Source organism: Rattus norvegicus, chromosome 14 (genome assembly GCF_036323735.1).
Source record: "Rattus norvegicus strain BN/NHsdMcwi chromosome 14, GRCr8, whole genome shotgun sequence".
Taxonomy (NCBI): domain Eukaryota; kingdom Metazoa; phylum Chordata; class Mammalia; order Rodentia; family Muridae; genus Rattus; species Rattus norvegicus.
This window is the reverse complement of record NC_086032.1, coordinates 78,015,971-78,026,008: the sequence shown is the minus strand read 5'-3', so window position 1 is coordinate 78,026,008 and position 10,038 is coordinate 78,015,971. Positions and strand designations below refer to the sequence as shown.

The window sequence follows — 10,038 nt, the reverse complement described above, 5'->3', positions numbered from 1 at the left end:
ATCCCCTCCATGGCCTCTGCATCAGCTCCTACCTCCAGGTTCCTGCTCTGTGTGAGTTTCAGTCCTGACTTCCTTTGGTGAGGAACAGCAATGTGGAAGTGTAAGCTGAATAAACCCTTTCCTCCCCAACTTGCTTCTTGGTCATGATGTTTTGTGCATGAACAGAAACCCTGACTAAGACACTTACCATATCCATTCACGTAGCCTGAATGTGGGGCTTTTAGCTCTGGGGGTTGATAGAGGTAATACGTGGAATGGGGCGGATTTGGTAAACTTGCGTCAGCATCCAATGAGCTAGACCCAGGAATCTGCATTTTGTTAGGCTCCCCGAACATACTGAAATATATGGCCACTGTCCTGGTTAGTTTTATGCCAAAAGAGGGAACCTCAAGTGAGAAACCTGATTGGCCTGTGGACAAGTCTGTAGTGCATTCTCTTAGTGATTGATTTGCGAGGGCCCAACTCACTGTGGGTAATACCACCCCTAGGCAGGGTGGTTCTGGGGTATGTAAGAAATCAGGCTGAGCAAATCTTGGGGAGCAAGCCAGTAAACAGCACCCCTCCGTGGCCTCTGCACCAGGCCCTGCCTCCAGGTGCCTGCCCTATTTGAGTTCCTGTCCTGACTTCTCTCAGAGATGGACTGTGATGGAGAAGCATAAGCTAAATACACCCTCTCCTCCACACATTGCTTTGGTTGTAGTGTTTTATCACAGCATTAGAAGCCTAACACTTAATACAGACATTTTCCCTTTGACTGCCAAGCCAGCACAATGCACCATGATGTGATTGGGTCACTGCACTGGCCATCGGCATCACCACCACCAGAGTAGGAATGCAGAGCCCAACCCCAGACCACCCAGCTCAGAGCTTCACTGTAAGAAGAGACCTGTGGGAGTCGGAGACACCATTGTAGGCAGGACGCCCCCATCCCATACCACACGTGGGGAGCATTTCCTTCCAACCCTAGCAGCCAGGCCGGAATTCCACGGGAGTCCTGGGAAGATACGCGTGAGAGCACCTTGACCATTTAGCAAGTTCTGGGGCTTGCCCAGCCATGCTAAGCTCGACCCCCGCACCAGTCCCATCGTGCAGTCTCCCCAGGTTTTGGCTGTTTTCGGTTATTTTTGCTATTTGGACTCCATGGATCTTTCCAACATCCTGTAACCCACCTGTTCCTCCTGTCAAAGATGAAGCTTCCTAAGGGGCGCACTGCGAGGCTGCTGAGTAACACCTCCTCCACCCACCCCCCACCCCCCAGCACAACCACCCCCCATCCCTACCTTTCTATCTTTCCCTCATTCACCCAAGTGGCGCCCACTCCACAGTCTTCCAGGGCTCACAGGACAAGCAGTGGGAGTTTGAGTCGCTGATGGTCACCCGGCTCATGACACAGGGGGTATGTGCTACATCAGGCCCATGGACTACCGACACCTCCACACTCCCCTGTGTGCACACACGCTCCATTGTCTCTCGGGGCCCAAGCCTCTGTGTGAGTCTGAGTCGTGATTTACCCGCCTCTGAAGGCAGAGTGATCCCCAGCCATGTGCAGCTTGCTGGTGAGTCACCCAGTGCCTTGGGACGTCTCATGTGGGGAGAGTGTGGGGGACTGTGGGAAGGGCGAGGCCCCTTGGAGGAGGACCATTGTCTGCTCCTCCTCGGCAGCCCACTGAGTCACCAGGTAGGAACAGGTGACTTCCTGTGCCTAGGCCCTTACCGACATCACGTGCGGTAGGAAGAGTGAAAGTCCACATGGGCCTTGTGCTTCATGGGTTCACATCCCAGGGTGTCACAGAGATGGACAAAGCAGCAGTGGCTTGTCAAGTACCCAGCACAATGTATCCCTGCATTTATCTTGTCCTCAGAAGGGGCAGGACAATTACAGCTACTTAGACAGCTACTGCTCTTCTCCACAGACCTCTCGGGTACTGAGGCAGGAGTGAGAGGGTCTCAGCCCTGTTGCTGCTCCCCCACTCCTGGCCAATAGGCCAGCTGCTGCAGAAACAGCCAAACTTGTTAGTCTGGGAGGGCACAGGCAGTGAGACACAATGCTGGCACAGATTCCTTAAGGGAGAAAGTTTGCCTTCTGGCGTGAGCTGCAGTCAGGGAAGACTCCCTCGAGGAGGTGCTGACTCCACTCCCATCCCACTTTGTCCTCTTCCTCTGCTTTTTAATAAACTTCATTGTTTTTAACAGTTTAAACTTCACAGCAAGAGAGCAGAGAGTTGAATATCCCACCATCCCTCCTTCTCCCTGCCCAGTCTCCTCCACTATGGCCAGGCAACTCTCAGCAGTATTTCCCTGGAGCTGGGCCTTAGTGAGCTCTTGGTCCTGGGCACTCTCTGGGTTCAGACAAAGGCACCATGAAGGGTCAGGAAGAGCACATCACTGACCTATATGTCTAGTTTGTCCACGGTTCCTTTGTCTTCTCCGTTCTCCTTACCTGGATGTCATGGAGCTAGCAGAAGGCAGCAGCCCAGTGGCCCTTACTCTTAGTATCTGCAACTAGATTTCCTCCTTCTGGCCCCATGGTTCTTTTCCACCCAGTGCGGAGTGACATTTCCTTGTCAGAAAACCCTGCATCTTCTTCACCGCGTCATAACTTAAAGCACTTTAGTGTTTTTTAAGAGCATTTGCCTCTTTGTCAGATGACTGAGCCTAGACAGAGGCTTCAACGAGGCTGGTCCATGAGGTACCCTTAGACCTGCAGCCATCCCATGATCCTCCCTGAGCAGCTCCTCAGTAGACTCCGGCTGTGGAGCTGACCCCAGTGCAGCATGGCACACGGTGGTCTGACAAAGCTGGTGTTCGGTAGTCATTCACACCAGGGGTCAATAGATCCCTCCCTCCTGTGCTTGGCATATACCTGATGGCTCGTTTAATCTGCACAACAACCCCAGGAAGCAGATGCTGTTCCCATCACAGTCCAGGAAGTCAAGGCTACCAGAGGTGGAAAGGCATGCCCAGAGCCCCTATGGGACGCTGTCTGGCTCCATCTGTCCCCAAACCCGGTTGCCCCACCCTCAAAGTTCAAAACCCAACAGGCACCTGGAACGTTCCCAGTGGAAGCAAAGAAGAGACACTTAGAACATCTTACACCCAGGCTGCAGGCTGGGGGCGGTGCACGGCGCCCACCCCTACTTCTGCTGTGAAGCGCTTTCAGCCCCAAGTCCCCACTGTCATCCTTACAAAGCCCAGGGCTGGTGGGAGGGGAACGCCTTGTTCTGTGTAGCAGGAAACAATAGGGGAAAAAAATCTTTAGCAATGCAGAACTCAAGATTTGAGGAGGAACTGAAAATTGCCCAATTCAGAAGCTTTCCAAACTTCTGACGCCCTCGAGGCTCAGCAGACTTCCCTACCGTTTGAACCCGTGGAGGCACTGGGAGAGGGTGAGGGATTCTAATGCTGGCAGGAGCCTTGTGGACAGCTGAGATGTTACCTTGGGCAATCTGTTGAGTTCTTCATATACACTGTCAGATGTATATCTGGCAGAGATTTTTCTCCCACCGGGCGTTCTGTCTCCACTCCGTTAATTGTTTCTTCACTGCTTTCAGACTTTTAAAGTTCCTGTGATCCTGTTGTCAGTTCCTGCTATTCTTCCCTAGGCATTTGGAGGCCTTTTCAGAAAGTCTTAGGCAGTGCCAAAATCTTAAAATATTTTCCCCCCTCTTTTTTTTTTCTTCTTTTGGTAACAGCTTCCAAGTTTGAGCTCTTACATTAAGGTCGCTGATCCATTTGAAGTTGACTTTTGCACAGGGCAAAAGATGGGGTTCTGGTTTCATCCTGTCCACGTGGATCTCCAGTTTCCTCCTCCTTGTGTTGAAGAGCCTGTCTTCTCTTCAACGTGTGTTTTTGCCCCCCTTCCTCTAAATGCAGGTGGCTGGAGTTTTGTGGGTTCGTTTAGGTCCTGCGTCTGTTGGCTTGCCTGCTCATGTTGGCGACAACGCCGTGGTGTCTCTGTTGCCGTGACTCTGTAGTGTAATGTAGATATCTCGATACCCCAGAACTGCTGTTTTCTCTCAGAACTGCTTTGGCTATTCAGAATCTTGGGTTTTTCCAGGTGAATTTTATGATTATTTTTTGGTTTTATTTGGGTACAGAATGACATTGGGATTTTGGTGGATAACACTAAACCTGAGTGTTGCTTTCTGATAAGGCCACGTCACAGTGTTAATTCTGCTGGTCCATATGTGAACATGAGATGTCTTCCTATCATTCAGGGGCTTCTGCCGTTCCTTCCTTCAGGGTCTAAAGTTTTAATTATAAAGCTCACTTCCTTACCAAGGTGTGTGATTTTTTGAGACTACTGGGTGTGTAATTTTTTGAGACTATTGTGAATGGGAGCGTTTCCCTGTTATTTCTGTCAACGTGTCCATTAACGCTGTTCCTAAAGATTGTTGGATTTTTTAGGTTGACTTTTGCATCTACTTTACTAAGTGTCTTTATCAGGTCTAAGAGTTTTCTGATGTATTCTTTGGGCTGTTAGATTTTATTTTAATTTTTTAATGTGTGTGTGTGTGTGTAGCTTTGTGCAGTGGCAGTATCATAGCCAATGAGGTTTATCCGAGGCGTGATTATTGCTAATTGAAGAAAAAAAAAGAAAAAGTGTGTGTGTGTGTGTGTGTGTGTGTGTGTGTGTGTGTGTGTCTGTGTGTAGAAGGACACGGGGCCCCCATGTTTACAGATAGCAATTGAGAATCCAGAATGGTTAAACATTCAAACTTTTTTCTTCAGAGGAAAGAATGTGAAAACCTGTTTCCCATGCAGAGGGCTGGGAGGGAAGTTATTTACTAGCCTGTGATCCTATCTGGTTTTGCTATCTGTAGATCCAGGTCTCGCCCCAATAACCCATTCTTATGAAAGAGGTCCCAAGAGCTTTGCAGAAGAGCTTCACTATTTTACAAACCCTTCCTCCTTAGACTGTTCCTCAGGCCATAGAATCCACGCTTGTGAAAGAGGTCACAGGTACTTTGTAAAAGATATATGCTTGGCAAAGGAGTTCTGATGTAGTTGTGCGTTAGGCTTTCTTGCAATTGACACAAGGAAATCTTTTTAAGGTTGAATTGTAGCCATTTGTTCTTTTCTATGTCCAACCCAGTTCCCAAATAATGACACAAGGCTAACTCATTGATGAACTAATGCCTAGGCCTTAAGCTAGGCTTGTTCTGCAACTAGCTTGGAACGTAATTAAGCCATTGATAGTATTCTATATCTGCCACATGGCTGGCTACCTCTCCTCAGTTTCATATGTCTGATTTCCTCCATGTCTTGGTGGTGAATCCCATGCACTTGACTTTCCCAGCATTGCATTCTCTCCGCCAGATGTCCCACCTTCTATTCTCTCCTGCTTTGCTATAGGTTATTCAGCGTTTTATTGACAGGTGATGCTCTTACACTGCATAAGAGATTATCCCTTTATGTCTGTGCTTAATTATGTCAAAAATATTTAAGGGATCAGACTTAAGAAGCTTGAACCGGCTAAGTCGTCCTGAACAAGTTCTCTCTTGCTTCCTGTGGTTCGATTCTTGGCCACTAGCAGCGCTTTCAGGGTCCCCCACACTCAGGATTGGTGGCCAGTGCCTTTGGTGTGGAGCCATCTCAGGTACCCCCTTCCCCCACGTTAATTTTTGAGACACTTGGCTTTGCAAAACCATCAAATAAATGGCTTCACTTTCACCACTCTGAATCTCCATCATTCATTCTCGTCCATACAGCTGTCCCCACATTTCATGTTTCTGACATATGAGTCATCTCCTGAGGTTGTCCCTGATCACTACACAGGGCCCTGCTGTCCTCTTACCTGCCCTTCTGGGTGCCACAGGCTCACTCATAGGCTGCCGTCTGCTGGGCTTTCACAAGAACAGGAGTCTGGGAAGCCCCTGCATTCTGGTTTTCCTCTGCTGGCCCTGGCAGCTTCTCCTGAGAGAGCTCATGGGTGCCCACTCCCTGAGTCCAGGGGCCTGAGGGAAGCACCAGCACGGGGGTGCTGCTCCTAGCTTTTAGACAATTGGGTTCCATTCCTTGCTCTACCAGTGATGGGCCCATGAGGACTTAGGATATAGCCACTTCCTTTCCTGGGCCTCAGTTTCTCCATCTTTGACTAGCTAGAAAGGTTTCCTGCTTGATTCCTCTTTTCTACTTTCTGCCTCCCTACTGAGGCCCAGAGTTTGTAGCAAAGAGACCCAAGTGCCGTTTGCCTTCGTGTATTTGGAAACCTTCATACCTAGGTGGGACAGAACTTCCATTTCAGCAAGCTTCAGGTCTCCGAGAGCATACCACAGGCAGGAGTATGTTCTGTTTGTGGACCTAGGGCATAGAGCCTGCTTTTCTCTTCTTGGAAAGTTCTGGGGACTAGCATGAAAGGCTGCAGAAAAATGATCCCCGCAGTCTGAGCCTCAGCCTTGAAACCAGAGGGATCCTGGGAATCTTGCAGTCCAAATGTCTGTATATCATGCATGGAGGTACCCAGCCCAGGCATAGACAGGACTTGGCTGCAGTGGAAACAGTGTGAATATCGGATTCAGGGTCTGAGGCCTTGGGCCTAGCATGTTGGCCTGTGACCTAGGGTTTCCATAATGGGAACCAGCCTCTTACTTTTGATTGACATACTTACATGCTCATTACAAGGACTTTTCTAATGAAACAATTTGGGGGGCTTAGGGGTTGGGGGGGTTGGATAGAGGCTCTTGTACTGAGGTCTAGGTGGAAAAGCATCTGTTTTAAATGTCTTTTTTCCCCAGATAGTCTGGGAAATCTTTTCTCCAACATCTAGCTCTGGTGCCCCCCAGTGGCCATATTGCAAACAGCACTAGGTGAAGCTGAATTTTCTGAGCTAAGTTCTCTTGCCTATGGCTTTGTGTTCTCTGGGAGTGTTATTAGGACACAGGTGCATCTCAGCAGACCTGGGCAAGCTTGAGATTCTGCATTTGTAACAAGCATCCAGTCAGTGTTATGTAGGTGCTGGGCAGAGAGCCGATCAGAGCTGGGAAGAAGGCTGCTGAGATTTCCACCCTGCCCTCAGATGCAGGCGAAAGGCACCTCCACCTTTCCACCTCCCGTCAGAGGAACGGCACAGCTGGGACTCCTCTAGGACATATGCTGGGGAGGACTAACTCCAAGCAGGAGCCCCCTCATCCACATCAACACATAGCCGACTCTTTGGGGAAAAGTCTGGATTGAGTTACAGTGCACAGAGAGCTTAAGGAGCCTGAGGGGCCCTCGTTAAAGGAGCACATGCCACTTGTTCAGGGGGCAAGAGGCTGCCGGCAAGGGCACAGAATAGGACACTCTTCCCTTTAAATGTGATCACTTGTAGACTGTGATGGGGACAATATTAAGGACAAGTGACAGCCTGTTTTAGTTGGGGTTTCTATTGCTCTGAAGAGATACCATGACCACAGCAACTCTTATAAAGAAAAACACTTAACTGGGGCTGGCTTATAGTTTAGAGGTTTGGTCCAGTATCATCATGGTGGGAAGCATGGTAACATGCAGGCAGACATGGTGCTGGAGAGGAGCTGAGAGTTCTACATCTGAATGGGCAGGCAGCAGGAAGCGAGAGTGACACTAGGCCTGGATTGAGCACCTGACACCTCAAAGCCCACCCCCAGTGACACACTTCCTCCAACAAGGCCACACCCACTCCATCAAAACCATGCCTCCTAATAGCGCCACTTCCTACAGGGGCCATTTTTATTCACAGCATAGGCATGTAAACTGTGTCCTAGTTTCCTTCCTGTTGCTGTGATAACAAACACAACCAAAGCAACCCTAGAAGGAAAGGGTTTAATTTATCTTAACACTTTCAGGTCACAACCTATCACTGAGGGAAGTCAGGGCAGGATCTCAAGCAGGAACCTGGAGGTAGGAACTGAAGCAGAGAATGTGGAGAAATGGTGCTTAATGGCTTGCTCCCCTTGGCTTGCTCCACTTGCTGTTTAACACAGTCTAGGACCCCTAGCCCATGGGTGACATCACCCACAGTGGGCTGGGCTCTCTTCATCAATCACCAATCATCAAAACATCCTAGATTCTTGCCTATATGCAATTTATGGAGGTGTCTTCTCAACTGAGGTTCAGTACTGGCTGGGTTTGAGTCAACTTGATACAAGCTGGAGTTGTCACCGAGAAAGGAGCCTCCCTTGAGGAAATGCCTCCATGAGATCCGGCTGTAAGGCATTTTCTCAACTAGTGATCAAGGGTGGGAGGATACATTGTGGGTGGTGCCGTCCCTGGGCTGGTGGTCCTGGGTTCTTAAGAAAGCAAGCTGAGCAAGCCAGGGGAAGTGAGCCATTAAGTGATGTCCCTCCATGGCCTCTGCATCAGCTCCTGCTTCCCAACCTGCTTGAGTTCCAGCCCTGACTTCCTTTGGGAGGAACAGCAATGTGGAAGCGTAAGCTGAATAAACCCTTTCCTCTCCAACTTGCTTCTTGGCCTTGATGTTTGCGCAGGAATAGAAACCCCGAGGGAGACAGGTTCCCTTTTCCCAGACGACCCTAGCTTGTGTCACGTTGATGAAAAGCTAGTCAGCACAAACTGAAGGCACAGCACTCTGAGGGATTACAAATGGCCTTTTCCCTCTCCATCTGTGTTTGGGTGTGCCTGTGCGTGCATACATGCTGAGGACCGAGCTGGACACCGGGGATCTTCCTTTATTGCTTTTCCAAGCCTTATTCATCAAGGCAGGGACTCTCAATCAAACTCAGAACTCTGGTATGGCTAATCTTGCTAATCAGCTTGCTCTGGGGCTTTCTCATGTCCTCTCTGCAGACAGGCTGCTATGCTCACCAACATTTTTGTGGGTTCTGATGATCCCAACTTAGGTTCTCACTCCTTTGTGACAAGCATGCAACTTCTGAACATTTTATCCATGTGACATCTGAGTGTCAGAATTTTCCAGATGACCTTCCAGCAAGTTCACTTACGAGGCCTTTCATCTTGTCAACCTGGTGGGATCTGGAACCAATGGAGTGACACAAATCTGGGCATGTGAGGCTGCTCAAGAGAAGATCAACTAAATCAGGGACCCGGCTTCCCAGGTATAAAGAAGGAAAAAGTAAAGCAATGAATATAAGGTCACCTGCCTGGCTTCCCTTCTTGGTGTCGAGTGTGTGTGTGTCTATGCTGCCACTGTCACCACAGCTGCCAACCTCTGCTGATGTCAGACCCGCTGCCTTCAAACATGCCCTGAACACCAGAAACTCTCTGGGGATTTTCCAGCCCTTCGTGGACCACTGATGGATGCAGCCTCATGGACTGAGCAATTCCTAGATTTCCAGCCTGCAGACAGCATTGGGTGGATGGCTCAGACTCCATTATGTAAGACAATGCAATGAATCTCCTTCTGTGTCCACACATTCCACCCATCCTGGTCTTCTAGAGAGCCCTGACTAATACGCAGGGTTAATAATATTGTCAACCTGACAGGATAGTCAGTCACCTCAGAGACAAACATAAGGGCATTCTCTGAAGAAGTCCCTAGATTGGGCTACTTGAGGAGCTGTGGCCCACCCCAAATATGGGTGTCATCCTCCCACGTGCTGTGATCATGAGTTGGAAGAACAAAGTGAGCTCAGAGCCAGCATCCTTCTCCCGGCTTCCTGATGGCAGGTACAGCACGAGCAGCTGCCTCACACCCTTGCTGCCTTGACCTCCCCACTGTGATGGGCTGCACCCTTAACTGTGAGCCAAAAGCAACCTTTCCTTCTTTAAGTCACTTTCTCCAGGTGTTTTGTGACACCAATGAGACAACGAATACAGAGGTCATCAAAGCTTTCTCTCCTCCCATCTTTATTTTTTAATTGCAAGTGGTGTCATTGTTCCTGATACATGCAACCTCAGAATCACTTTCGAGGGACTGGAAGGTGCCTTAGCACTTGCTATAAAAGCATGAAGACCCCAGTTCACACCCCCAGACCCCATGTAAATAATGCATGTGGTGGGTGACCTGTAATTCCAGCTTTAAGAGTGAAGACAGGGTGTCCCCAGGGAAGGTGGCTAGTGAGACCAGCCATGTAGGTAAGCTCTGAGTTTGATTGAGAG

The 10,038-nt window shown here is 49.3% G+C and overlaps 1 pseudogene; it reads left to right on the top strand.

Annotated features, from left to right (window-relative positions):
* The first annotated feature begins 4,520 nt into the window (after positions 1 to 4,520).
* LOC120096861 (U4 spliceosomal RNA) lies at positions 4,521 to 4,602 on the top strand (annotated as a pseudogene).
* Positions 4,603 to 10,038: the final 5,436 nt, after the last annotated feature.